Source organism: Schistocerca serialis, chromosome 10, assembly GCF_023864345.2.
Source record: "Schistocerca serialis cubense isolate TAMUIC-IGC-003099 chromosome 10, iqSchSeri2.2, whole genome shotgun sequence".
In the NCBI taxonomy this organism is placed as follows: Eukaryota; Metazoa; Arthropoda; class Insecta; order Orthoptera; family Acrididae; genus Schistocerca; species Schistocerca serialis.
In genome coordinates, this window is record NC_064647.1 from 89999070 (window position 1) to 90011436 (window position 12367).

Here is a 12367-nt window from a genome sequence, read left to right on the forward strand (position 1 = left end):
GTATCCACCCTTCACCTTTATGACAGACTGAACTTTGCTGAGGACAATTTCAATCATGTGTCTGAATCTTTGAGGGGGAATGGCAGTACAGTCTTCCTCAAGAATCAAAACCAGAGAAAGTAGTGATGATGGACACTGTGGTCTCGAGCCAAGCTGACAATCTAACTCATCCGAAAGGTCAGGACTCCGGGCAGGTCAGTCCACTTTGGACTTATTATTATCTATAATCCATTGCCTCACAGATGCTGCTTTATGACTGGGTGCATTGTCTTGCTGATACAAACTATTATCATCTCAGAACTGTTCCTCTATTCTACACAGCACAGTGCTGTAAAATGTGTTCATATCCTTCCCCGTTTAGCATTTTCTTAAATGCAGTGAGGTAACCATGCCCACCCGGTTGGCCATGCGATCTAACGTATGGCTTTCCAGGTGGGAAGGAGTGCCTGTTCCCCAGCATGAATTCGCCCGGCGGATTTGTGTCGAGGTCCGGTGAACCGGCCAGTCTGTGGATGGTTTTTAGGCGGTTTTCCATCTGCCTCGGCGAATACAGGCTGGTTCCCCTTATTCCGCCTCAGTTACACTATGTTGGTGATTGCTGCACAAACAAGTTCTCCACGTGCGCGTACACCACCATTACTCTACCATGCGAACAAAGGGTTACACTCATCTGGTGTGAGACAGTCCCTGGGGGGGGGGGTCTACCGGTGGCCGAACCGGACAATAACCCTGAGTTCCATGTGGAGTGGTGGAGGGGTGAAGTGGACTGTGGTAGTTGTCATGGGGTTGTAGACCACTGCGGCTGCGGTGGGGACAGAGCCTCTCTGTCGTTTCTAGGTCCTCGGTTAACATACAATACGATACAATACAAGGTAACCACAAAAAACACCACCACATTGTAGAACCACTGCCTCTGTAGTTTACTGTTGACACTACACCTGAAGGCTGGTAATGTTCTCAAAGCATTATCCAAACCTAAGCCCTTCTATCAGACAGGGTACAGAGTGTTTCATCACTCAAAATTACTTGTTTGCAGCCATTTCCTCTGTACTTCGTGTCAAGCGTGGCTCACCACTGACTACAGAAATGTGTGGCTCATGAGAAGCTGTTGACCATTGTACCGCATTTTTTTAAAACTCTCTACACACAATCATTGTTCTAGTTGGGCTGCTGCTACCATGCTGGAACTCATGAGGGATTCCTTCTGCTGATTTTCAATGCAGTGCTGAATGGTCCCTGTCCATTAGTATGCCTCATGTGGTGTGCCTAGTCTTGGTTTAGCTGTGGTTGTTCCTTCACATATGCACTTCACAGTCACCTCACCAACAGGTCACTTGGGTGGATGTAGATGATTCAAATGTTCCTGGTGTAATTGTTACTCAGATGACATTTATGACCAGTCCAGGTTCATTGTCACTGAGCTCTTCTGACTGACCAATTCTGCTGTTACTCTTCATCTACTGACAACGTCCGCCCCGATAGCTGAGTGGTCAGCTGTCTGTAATTGCCGTACTACGTGCCAAGGTTCGATTCCCAGCTGGGTTGGGCATTTTCTCCTCTCAGGGACTGGGTGTTGTGCTGTCTTCATCATCATTTCATCCCCATGTGGCGTGCAGGTCGTCCAATGTGGCATGGAATGTAATAAGACCTGCAATGAGGTGGCTGGACCTGCCCCACAAGGGACCTCCCGGCCAGTGGCGCCAAACGCTCATTTCCATTTCCATCTACTGACAACACAATACTCCCTGCCTCTTTCTGTAGTGATATGTCCTCCTTTTGTGATATCTAGTGGTCAATTCCACTTTTGTCTCAAGTCGTGGGATAGCCCCTAATTTCATGTCAGACCTCCTTTCGCCCAGCGTAGTGCAGCAACTCGGCACGGTATGGACTCAGCATTTCATTGGAAGGCCCCTCCAGAAATACTAAGCCATGCTACCTGTGGAGCTGTCTGTAATTGCGAATGTGTTGCTGGTGCAAGATTTTGTGCACAAAATGACCTGACAATTATACTGCATAAATGTTAAATAGGATTCATGTTGAGTAATCTGGGTGGCCAAATTTTGCTTGAATTGTCTAGAATGTTCTTCAAACTAATCACGAACAACTGTGGTCTGGTGACATGGTGCATTGTCATCCGTAAAAATTGTTTGGGAACATGAAGTCCATGAATGGCTGCAGGTGGTCTCCAAGTAGCTGAACAGAACTAATTCCTGTCAGAGGACCCAGCTCATTCCATGTAAAGACAGCCCACACCATTATGGGTGTAGCACAAGCTTGCACAATGACTTATTTCCAACTTGGGTCCATGGCTTTGCGGGGTCTGTGCCACACTCGAACCCTACCATCAGGTCTCTCCAACGGAAATTGGGACTCATCTGACCATAGCTTCCAGCTGCTATGGTCACGAGCCCAGGAGATGCGCTTCACGCAATGTTGTGCTGTTAGCAAAGGCACTCGCGTCGGTTGTCTGCTGCCATAGCACCTTAACACCAAATTTCGCTGCACTATCCTAGTGAATACATTTGTCCTACATCTTACACCTATTTCTGCAGCTATTGCATACAGTGTTGCTTGTCTGTTAGCACTGACAACTCTGCTAAAACATCGCTGCTCTCAGTTATTAAGTGAAGGCTGTTGGCCACTGCGCTGTTAGTAGTGAGAGATAATACCTGAAATTTGGTATTCTTGGTACACTCTTGACACTGTGAATCTCAAAATATTCAATTCCCTAATGATTTCTGAAATGGAATGTCCCATGCATCTATCACCAACTACCATTTTGCTTTCAAAGTATGTTATTCCCAATGTGTGGCCATAACCACATCGGAAACCTGTTCACATGAATCACCTGAGTATACAAGAACTGGACTTGCATTCGGGAGGAATGAGGTCCAAATTTCTGTACAGCCATCCAGCTGCACTAATAGGTGTGCTTTGGCTCCCTTTCCTCTGGAAAGGACATAATCTATTTCCGTTTCCTTTCCAAGCTTGTGCTCTGTTTGTAGTGACACTGATGGGAGGCAGGCTTACAAAAGTGTGTTACTATAATGTAAATGGATAGATGAGAAATCTTCTAGCCAAGCAGCAGCAGGGGAACACACACACAAAAGGATTTAACTTTTACAAGCTTTTGGGGCGAGTGGTTCCTTCATCTGGCAGAAGAGTTGAAGGGGAAGGAAAAGGGACACAGGAAAAGGACTGGAGAGGGTTAGCGAAAGGGATACAGTTCAGAAAAGTCACCCAGAAGCCTGGGGCAGGGGAGACTTACTGGATGGAATGAGAAGGAAAGACTGATTTTTCGGGACTGCACTGGATGAGATTTGAAAACCTAAAGGCTTAGAGGTGAAAGACAGGATAATATGGAAGACAGAGATTACTAATAAAACGTCATGCACAACTTAATAAAAGTGAAAAGCTAAGTGCATTGTATGTAACAGAGGTTGGGGGGACAGTGGAAAATGGGCAAGTTAGAAAATTAAAGATGTAGAAAACTGAAAATGGAGTGAAGAAAGGAGTAGTTATTGTGTATAAATGCTGAGATGTGAGAAATTAACATAAATTAAGGCCAAGTGGGTGATGAGAACCAATGACATGTTGTAGTGCTAGTTCCCACCTGCAGAGTTCTGAGAAACTGGTGCCTGGGGGAAGAATGCAGATATTGCATGGTGAAACAGGCTCTGAGGTCATGACTGTAATGTTGTAAAGCATGCTCTGCATCAGGATATTGTGTGTTGCCTATATACACCCTCTGTCTATGCCCATTCATCCTGACTGATAACTGTGTGGGGCTGACCTGGTAAAATTCCTGGAATCTCTAAATAAATTCTCTCAATTAAATTTCACATGGTCCTATTCTGAATCTCATACCACTTTCCTTGATGTTGATCTCATCCTCACCGAAGGCCTGCTATACACTTCTGTCCACATCAAACCTACTAACAAACAACAGTATTTACATTATGACAGTTGCCATTCTTTCCATGTCAAATATCCCCTCCCATACAGCTTTGGCATTTGAGGCAAATGTATTTGTTCAGATACAGACTCTTTACAGCAATACACCACCACTCTCACTTCAGCCTTCACTGATTGCAATTACCCCAACAGCCTATTTCAAAAGCAGATTTCCTGGGCCATCACATCCAATCCTGGTGCTGCTGATCCCTCCAAAAAACAACTTTGGAGGACACCACTTGTCACCCAATATTATCCTGGTGTTGAATGTATCAATCAGCTACTTCGACAAGACCATGACTTCCTAAAATCATGCCCTGAAATGAGATCCATTCTGTCTGAGATTTTGTCCATCGCACCTGGAATAGCTTTTCATCACCCTCCCAGTCTCAGCAACATCCTTGTCAGACCCTATTCTCCTTCTGCACTCATCTCACTACCCTATGGATCCTACCCCTGTGACCATCCCTAGTATAAGACATGCCCTATGCACTCTCCTACCACTGTCTATCCCAACCCTGTAACTGGCATAACATGTACTATCAAAGGGAGACCCACCTGTGAAACGACGTATGCCATATACCAGCTGTTACGTGAACACTGTTCAGCGTTTTACATCAGCATGATTACCACCCAGTTATCAGTCCGGATGAATGGGCATAGGCAGAGAGTGTATACAGGCAACACACAATATCCTGTTGCACAGCATGTTGTACAACACGACAGTCATGTAAATGCCAGTTTCACCACACGCTCCATCTGGATTCTTCTCCCAGACACCAGTTTCTCAGAGCTCCACTGGTGGGAACTAGCACTACAATATGCCATTGGTTCTGCCACCCACCTGGCCTTAATTTATAATACTTCCTTCCGTCTCAGCATTTATTCACAGTAACTACTCCATTTTAGTTTTCTACATCTTTCATTTTCTAACTTGTCTTTTTTTCTCCATACCCCCTCCCACCTCTGTTACATACAATGCACTTAGCTTTTTACTCTTATTAGCTCATTCATGATGATTTAGTAATAATTTCTGTCTTGCATATTATTCTGTCTTTCATCTTTAAGCTCTCAGGTTTTCAAATCTTGTCTGGTGCAGTCCCCAAGAATCAGTCTTTTCGTCTCATCTCATCTGGTAAGTCTCCCCTGTCCAGGGTTCTGCTGGGATTGTTATTTTTTTTGTGAGAAACTAAGATTTTTAGTTACATCATGACCAGGCAGTTTGGTGATAGAGGACCAATTTCAAGAGATGCCAAGAAGGTACCATATACTTAAGCCCCCATTATCCTGCAAAACAGGATACAGCATTACATCAAACTTATTTCAGTGCTGCCAAATATGTCAGCTGTCACATTCTTAAGGAATGTGGCCCTCGTAAGTTGTTACTAGTGTAATGACTTGGTTTGTACTGATTCAAACTGGACTCATGTGGTGTGTTTTGTTTCTTAAGACTATGATAGCTTATGTATTTCACAAAACTTAAAAACAGCCTGTAACACAAAATATGCCAAGTTACAATGAATCAATGAATTTTGATTTTGAAACAAGAAGATTGTAGCCCCAGTGTAACCATGCCTTTTACTTACAACAAAAAATAATGTGAAAATTTAGTTGCAAGTTTTCTGACACAAAAAAGTAAGATCTTCCACTATTGCATACTTAAAGGCAGTTGTACTACTGAATGTGCATTTGAGTTCTTTTTCCAAGTAATGGAGAATTTCCCACAGACTAATGAATGTTGAAACATAATTAGGTGTTGACTTTCTCTCTCTCTCTTCAATGTAAGTAAAATCAAATAGGGGTAATGCAGGAGTAGGTTTAATAATGAATTAAAAAATAGGAGTGCGGGTAAGCTACTACAAACAGCATAGTGAATGCTTTATTGTGGCTAAGATAGACACGAAGCCCACACCTACTACAGTAGTACAGGTTTATATGCCAAGTATCTCCACAGATGATGAAGAAATTGAAGAAATGTATGATGAGATGAAAGAAATTATTCAGTTAGTGAAGGAAGACGAAAATTTAATAGTCTTGGGTGACTGGAATTCGATAGTAGGAAAAGGGAGAGAAGGAAACGTAGTAGGTGAATATGGATTGGGAGTAAGAAATGAAAGAGCAGGCTGCCTGGTAGAAGTTTGCACAGAGCATAACTTGATCATGGCTAACACTTGGTTCAAGAACCATAAAAGAAGGTTGTATACAAGGAAGAAGCCTGGAGATACTGACAGGTTTCAGGTAGATTATATAATGGTAAGAAAGAGATTTAGGAACCAGGTCTTAAATTGCAAGACATTTCCAGGGGCAGATGTGGACTCTGGCCACAATCTGTTGGTTATGAACTGTAGATTAAAACTGAAGAAACTGCAAAAAGGTGGCAATTTATGGAGATGGGGCCTGGATAAACTGACTAAACCAGAGGTTGTACAGAGTTTCAGGGAGAGCATAAGGTAACAATTGGCAAGAAAGGGGCAATACATACAGTAGAAGAAGAATGGGTAGCTTTGAGGGATGAAGTAGTGAAGGCAGCAGAGAAGCAAGTAGGTAAAAAGACAAGGGCTAGTAGAAATCCTTGGGTAATGGAAGAAAGATTGAATTTAATTGATGAAAGGAGAAAATATAAAAATTCAGTAAATGAAGCAGGCAAAAAGGAATACAAACGTCTCAAAAATGAGATTGACAGGAAGTGCAAAATGGCTAAGCAGGGATGGCTAGAGGACAAATTAAGGATGTAGAGGCTTATCTCACTAGGGGTAATATAGATACTGTCTACAGGAAAATTAAAGAGACCTTTGGAGAAAACAGAACCACTTCTATGAATATCAAGAGCTCAGATGGAAACCTGTTTCTAAGCAAAGAAGGGAAAGCAGAAAGGTGGAAGGAGTATATAGAGGGTCTATACAAGGGCGATGTACTTGAGAGCAATATTATGGAAATGAAAGAGGATGTAGATAAATATGGAATAGGAGATATGAAGAGTTTGACAGACACTGAAAGACCTAAGTTGAAACAAGGCTCCGGGAGTAGACAACATTCCATTAGAACTACTGACAGCCTTGGGAGAGCCAGTCCTGACAAAACTCTACCATCTGGTGAGCAAAATGTATGAAACATATGAAATACCCTCAGATTTCAAGAAGAATACAATAATTCCAATCCCAAAGAAAGCAGGTGTTGGCAGATATGAAAATTACTGAACTATCAGTTTAATCAGTCACAGCTGCAAAATACTAACACGAATTCTTTACAGATAAATGGAAAAACTGGTAGAAGCCGACCTCGGGGGAGATCAGTTTGGATTCCATAGAAATGTTGGAACACGTGAGGCAATACTAACCCTACGGCTTATCTTAGAAGAAAGATTAAGGAAAGGCAAACCTACATTTCTAGCATTTGTAGACTTAGAGAAAGCTTTTGACAATGTTGACTGGAATACTCTCTTTCAAATTCTGCAGGTGGCAGGGGTAAGATACAGGGAGCGAAAGGCTATTTACAATTTGTACAGAAAGCAGATGGCACTTATTAAGAGTCGAGGGGCATGAAACGGAAGCAATGGTTGGGAAGGGAGTGAGACAGGGTTGTAGTCTCTCCCCGATGTAATTCAATCTGTGTATTGTGCAAGCAGTAAAGGAAACAAAAGAAAAATTCGGAGTAGGTATTAAAATTCACGGAGAAGAATTAAAAACTTTAAGGTTGGCTGATGATATTGTAATTCTGTCAGAGACAGCAAAGGACTTGGAAGAGCAGTTGAACGGAATGGACAGTGTCTTGAAAGGAGGATATAAGATGATCATCAACAAAAGCAAAACGAGGATAATGGAATGTAGTTGAATTAAGTCAGGTGATGGTGAGTGAACTAGATTAGGAAATGAGACACTTAAAGTAGAAAAGGAGTTTTGCTATTTGGGGAGCAAAATAACTGATGATGGTTGAAGTGGAGAGGATATAAAATGGATACTGGCAATGGCAAGGAAAGCGTTTCTGAAGAAGAGAAATTTGTTAACATCGAGTATAGATAGATTTAAGTGTCTGGAAGTTATTTCTGAAAGTATTTGTATGGAGTGTAGCCATGTATGGAAGTGAAACATGGACGATAAATAGTTTGGACAAGAAGAGAATAGAAGCTTTCAAAATGTGGTGCTACAGAAGAATGCTGAAGATTAGATGGGTAGATCACACAACTAATGAGGAGGTATTGAACAGAATTGGGGAGAAGAGGAGTTTGTGGCACAATTTGACTAGAAGGAAGGATTGGTTGGTAGGATATGTTCTGAGGCATCAAGGGATCACCAATTTAGTATTGGAGGGCAGCATGGAGGGTAAAAATCGTAGGGGGAGACCAAGAGATGAATACAATAAGCAGATTCAGAAGGATGTAGGCTACAGTAGGTACTGGGAGATGAAGCAGCTAGCATAGGATAGAGCAGCATGGAGAGCTTCATCAAACCAGTCTCAGGACTGAAGACCACAACAACAACAACAACATGATGAAAAGGATATTTGCTACTCACCATATACCAGAGATGCTGAGTCGCTATTTTTGACAAAGGCCTTGTTAGATGAAAGCTAACTTTCTGACAGTCTTTTTGTAGTGTCTTTCGTGACTCAGAATCTTCACTATATGGTGAGTCCCAACTATCCTTTTCATAATTTTGTTACTCTCTATCCAGGATTTTCCATTGTTTGGTTATAGAAATGGCACAGTAGTGCTGACCTTAAGTGAATCTCTTTTGTGCCGAATAACTAAAACTAAATTCCATCTGAATAGTCCCCAGAAGGCACAATGATACCGATCAACTGCTGTGTCATCATCAGCTGATAGGCACAACTAGATGCAGAAACAGAGGGGTGTGGGGCCAGCACACTGCTCTCCCGGCTGTTGTCAGCGTTTGTGACTGGAGCTGCTACTTTTTGATGAAGTAGCTCCTCAGTTAGCTTCACAAGCCCTGAATGCACCCCTCTTGCCAAAAGTGCTCAACAGACTCAGAAGGTCCCCCAATTGCAAAACAGCTCTTAACTTTGACGATCTGATAGGTACCATTGTTACCACTGTGACAAGGCCATTGATGTGCTCAATAATTACCATCTCACATTATTGATGGTTGAAGGATTTTAAATTCATTGCTTGTGCATGCCGTGTATTTCTTAGGGCTCCTTTTGTAAGTTCCACAGATACGCTTAGCATTTTCATCTGTGAATGACCTGTGCTTTTCTGTTTGTGGATGCAACCATCATATATGAATTTTTGATGCCACTCATAAACATATTTACAATGAGCCATCTCTTTGTGGAATTGTCAGTGAACTGCATGTTGCATATTAACAATGGAGTCAAATTTTGCTACTGCAGCACACAATGTGACCTTTCCATATTTTACCACTTTCCACAAGAAGTCAGTCTGGAAATCTGTGACCATTTTAGCACTGAATGGCAATACACCAGCCTCTGTTACCAACATGATTTTTTATTCTTCATCTCGTGGCGTGGCGTGTTTCAGGAAACGCCATGATCAGACCTGTGGTATGCTTGACGAAACATGTAATCCATACTTTCCGTATTTACTTACTTGTATTATAAATGTGAAAGTAGCTCTGCTACTTTTCCATTACTAAACTGCTGAACCGATTTTGATGTAATTTGGAATGGAGACAGCTTGAACATTGAGAGTGACCATAGGGTACTTTAGAACGTAAGAAAAATCTATTACTAGGAGGGTGAAGTTGAGAATGGAACATTGTTTTCTTACACCAGTGACCATAATCCAAGTTAAAAATTATTAAATTTATTGCATAATGTACAAGCTGTATAATGTATAGCTACTTCATTGACAAAGTGAATAGATGCTCGTTCCTGCCCATGCTCCTCCACCCACACTGGCCAGCAGTGATGTTTAACTCAACAGACAGATACATGTGGGCAGCTAATGTTACTGCATGTACAAATACTATAAAATATGTTCTGCATCAATCTACTAATTATTTATTTTCTTTGTTCAACAGTTTAATGCTATTTAACAACTTTAAGAAGTCCACATTTTGTTTTAGTGCCCAACTTACTTTCTTATCACCTCATCTTAAGAAAATTACTGATATGTGAGTGCAATCATGTGGGTAACAGCTATTGAGAAAAGATTATATTTGTGACCAATACAAATGCATTACAGCTCACGTCTTTCTTGCAGTGTCATAATTTCCCTGCATTCAACCAACAGCACAATGGTAACTTTGAACTGAACTTCTGTGCACACTGTTTGAAAACTTTCAACATTTCTTCGCCTAGGAATGTTGAAGTTGTTTTCTACCTTTTGTGGGTTGTGAGAGGTAAATTCTTGAAACCTGCTCCTTCTTTTCAAACAACCCTGTGCAAGGGCTGGTCAGGAAGTATCTGACCTTATTTTTTATTGTTGTAACCAACAGTGGTATTGAGGCATGCATGATCTCTATGTCTGTAGGCAAGGGTAATGCACATGCCTGATTACTTTCATGACTTCAGAAACAACCAGTCATTGGCTAGCTGTTGACAAGTGAACACATGAAAGTGGTGGTTGTTGGGTTTTGTGTTGTGGGCAAAATGACAGAAAAAGTGGAACAACATTATTGCATCAAATTTTGTTTTCAGCTTTATAGTTCTCAAGCTGAAACAATCCGCAAGATTTGACAAGTGTTTGGAGACAAAGAAATAGGTCCCCTACAGATAAAGGAGAGGTACCACTTCAAAGGTGGTGACTCTTCAGTGAAGAGTGAGGTGCATTCAGGTAGATCCTCAATAACTGCAAATAAGGTTGTTACTGATTATATAAGGAGCCTGGTGATGCAGGATAGACACATCTCAATCAGTGAACTTGCAGACAAGATTAAAATTAGTAATGGAACATTTGGGCTGTGGAGGATCTCAGCGAAATCTGTGCCACGGCTGCTAACAACTGAGCAGAAACAACTTCATTCAGGGGTCACAAAAGGCATGCAATATACTGTGAACAGTAATCTCAAGTTTCTTAACACACTGGCCTCTGGTGATGAGTCCTGGGTTTATGGGTCCATCCAGAAACAAAGTTCCAGCCATTGCAATAGAAGCATCCATCATCCTGGACAAGAGAAACCCAAAAATGTGAGGCAGGTCCACAGCAATGTGAAAGTTATGCTGACTATATTTTTTAACTCTAATAGTGCAATACATCATGAGTATGCTCTGGAAGGTGCTAATGTCAATAACAAGTATTATCAAGAGGTTCTGTGTCCCATTCGTGAAGCAGTGAGATGCAAATGGCCAGATTTGTGGGTAGTGGGTAGATGGTGCCTTCACCATGATAATACACCCTCTCATCGTTCTCACTTAATTCAAAGTTTTTTGGCCAAACACAACATGGCTGTGTTTTGTCAGCCTCCCTATTCATCTGACCTAGCATTTTGTGATTTCTGACTTTTCACTAAACTGAAAAAGACTCTGAAGGGAAGCAGATTTCTGAACAGGGGGAAGACATTATGCAAAATTCAATGGAGCAGCACCATTCCGAAAGAGGCTTTCCAGTGATGCTTCCAGCAATGACAGCAGCATTGGGAGAGGTGTGTAGAAATTGAAGGGGACTACTTTGGAGATGACTAGTGTCAAACAATTGTACTGAATAAAGATTTATTTTATAAATAAAAATCGAGTACTTTTTGAACAGCTCTCGTATTTGTAAAGGGTGATCAAAAAGTTTCTGTTTGACAGTGCTGCTGCAACATATATTCGTGAACTATATTAAAACTTATTACTAGATGCATCCTAACAGGACCAATGTGCTGTTATTCTTTTCTCAGCTGCCAAAGGACAAACACTGGCAGACATACATTAGAGAATGTGGAGAATGAAGAATGTGTAGGAGGCAGTACGCCTATCAAAAACCACTGTCGTGATCCTGGAAAAGTGCGACAAGGGGGGCAGCTGCTTCATAATAACACACATCCCCATATCACAAATGCCATAAGACAGAAGTTACACAAACTCAAGTGGGAGACACTTGAATACCCACCCTACAGTCCTGATCTAGGGATAGGCGTCGAAGGGTGAATGGTTCCTATCAGACAAGGACGTGTAGCAGGCACGCAGTAGGACACAGTGTTTTACCAAAAGGGTATCTTCAACCTGATGCAACAGTGGGGTGATTGTCTCAATGCTCATGGCATGTTTGCTTGATTTGGGTTTCTGGACAGTATAGCCTTTGAATTGAAAGCTTTTGATCACTTCTTATAACTTTTTTCACAATCATGGACATGTGGTACACACTATTTTGACCATTTAATGTCAGCCAGGTGATGGTGTTGTTGTTGTTGCTGTGGTCTTCAGTCCTGAGACTGGTTTGATGCAGCTCTTCATGCTACTCTACCCTGTGCAAGCTTCTTCATCTCCCAGTACTTACTGCAACCTACATCCT